Here is a 2,651-nt window from a genome sequence, read left to right as displayed (position 1 = left end):
GTGAGTGTGCTCACTGGGCTCCAGAATACCATTTCTTCTTGAAAACAGAATATTAAAGATAAATATTTGAAACTCCTGTGATAGCAAAAGAAGGGCACAGGAACTCCAGGACAAAGGTGGGAAAGAAGGAGAAGCTGGGAGTGTTGCCGGAGCACAAGGAAACAGAGGCAACTGTCAGACCCTTTGGAACACACAGGCTTGGAATGAATACCCAGTGACTGAAAACTTCATCATGGTTTTAAATGGGTAGTGCCCCCCCTTTTTTTTTCTCACTGTATCTTTGATTTATTCAAATAGGCAGTCTCTATTTGCTCTCTGGAGTTTAATAAATTTTAATAGTTTGTGAAGCAGGCTTTTTTTTTTTCTTCTGTGGGAGGTTTCTTCTCTGCTGGTTTCTTGGTAACCACCTTTTTCTCAGTAGGCTTCTTCAGTTTCTTGACATCCATAGGCTTCTTTTCTTTCTTGTCTACTGCAGGCTTCTTGTCTGCAATCTCCTTCTCTGCTACCACCTTCTCGGATTTGGCTGCCAGCACAGCAGCTGCCACTCCAGGTTTTTCACCCAAAGTTTGTGATTTCTGGCCTGACGAAGAATGGTATTCCTGCGCATATTCTTTGCGTAAGGGTTCGGCTTCAACATGATTCTCGGGTTCTTCAGTTGGTTCTTCTTCAAGACCCTATGCTTAATCTTCTTGTGTGGTGCTTAGAGGGCTCTTTGGATCTCTGGGCTTTTCAAGATTTTGCTAAGGTTTGTGTTCATCGTCTTGGGCATGGGAATGTCATAGTTACTGTTGAGGGAAGCAGCCTTACGCCAAGTGCCATACAGCTCAATTTCTGGAAAGTACTTTCAGTCCAAATTCAGAAAAGCTCCACACGCCAACCAGGAGCAGGTCGCAAAATGTTCAGCTTGTTTACATTAAGCAGAGTAATGCCAGGAACGTTTCTGAAGGTCTTGATGATAGCATTATCTTCATTATAGCTGATGCAGGATCCCCTGCACTGGATCTGCCGTTGGTTTCTCATTTTGCTCTTGCCACCTCTCATTCTCTGAGAGGCATAGAACTTTTTGATGTCATTCCGAGTTTTAAGTTTCTTAAGCAGGTGAACAACCTCCTTGGTCTTCTTGTAACCTTCAACATTATCTTCAACCACCAAAGGCAGTTCAGGAACCTCTTCAATACTATGACCTTTAGACATCACCAAAGTTGGTAAGGCCGAGTCAGCCAGAGCAGAACAGATGGCATATCGTTTTGGGGTTGTGTTCACTCTGCCGTGCCAGGTTTTGGTTGGTGTAAACATACAGCCCCTGTGACACATATTTCAAAGGCACCCTGGCCAGAATGGTGGGTCCAGCCACCTCGAACTCTAGGAATTTGAGCCACAGCCCTGCCAGTACCCCAAGACTCAGCACTGGTCCGATGACCTGCTGATTCACTGACAGCATAGGGCTATCTGTTGTTTTCCTCAAGTTGGTGTGAACGAAGTTCATAATATCCTGTCAAACGGGAGCTTTGAGCACAGCTGGCAAAGTGACATTCTTGCCAGATTACTCCCCCTTTTCAGAGTACACCGATATGAGGGGATGGGCACAAGTCATGATGGGAAAAGGAGAAGGCCACCGGTAGTGGCCCATTATGTTGGCAAGCCTATCCTCATTGGAGGGAGAAATGAGACATAGCTCATATTATATGACAATATTTTCTATATGACATTTTCTGTTCAAGCAAGCAAACAAACTGTCCTTCCCACATTTAGGAAGCATATCTAACAAAATGACATCTTAATAATCCTCTCAATGTCAGTTCCCTATCCATAATCAATACTCCTTTAATCTATTAATCATATAGTCACTGTTCTGATCTTATTTCTATAACATTCATTTGGCCTGAAACAATCAAAAAATTGAAAGGAGAAAGAGGAGAGCTCCATGCAAATTATGAAAACTTAAAACAAAATGACTAAAGTAGTACTATTTTGTCCTGACTCCATTTTCTGTCTACTCAGATACTTCCTAGACAGTACATTTGAGATTTTCATTGTGACCATGACCCACATGTATTAGCTCAGTTCTTCCAAACAGCCAATGTGTTTATGGGCACTCTTTTTCTGAGTTGGTCTCCTGTGTCTCTGTTCATAAAGACCTGCTAGAACTGTCCACTTTATGGAGAAATTTTATCTTTGTCTAACAGCCTTTCGACTTTACAGCTGCTAAAATAGTCTTCAATTTCTGAAGCTATGCTGGGACACAGGTACTGGGCTGTTTGAAGTTATCCCCCAAGTCCAGGTAAAAGAAATCAGTTTCTAAATCCATATATTTATGGTGTCTGGAAGTGGTTCTTTGGGAGGTCATTAGACTTGATCATGAGGTCAGGGATTTTTTTTAAATAGCATTTCTAAAAAGAGGAAGAATCTTAAACTGTTAGTGACTTAAGCCTGTCAATCTCACCAAATGATGCCCTCTGCCACATAGTCAAGAGGAGGCGGTTCTTCAGTACATACAGGCTTAGCATTGTCATGCTATATGCATCATCTCAGCTACCACCACAAAAATTAATTTCTATTCTTTATAAATTATCTACCATCTGATATTTTCTTAAAGTATCTGAAACTCACCTAAGGCATGTGATATATGTTTCTCCATTTATTCAGCAAAT

The 2,651-nt window shown here is 41.6% G+C and overlaps 1 pseudogene; it reads right to left on the bottom strand.

The window, feature by feature from the left end:
- Positions 1-332: 332 nt before the first annotated feature.
- LOC117722288 (large ribosomal subunit protein uL4 pseudogene) lies at positions 333-1,594 on the bottom strand (annotated as a pseudogene).
- Positions 1,595-2,651: the final 1,057 nt, after the last annotated feature.

This window comes from Arvicanthis niloticus, chromosome 17, assembly GCF_011762505.2.
Source record: "Arvicanthis niloticus isolate mArvNil1 chromosome 17, mArvNil1.pat.X, whole genome shotgun sequence".
Taxonomy (NCBI): domain Eukaryota; kingdom Metazoa; phylum Chordata; class Mammalia; order Rodentia; family Muridae; genus Arvicanthis; species Arvicanthis niloticus.
This window is presented reverse-complemented; position numbering and strand designations above follow the sequence as displayed.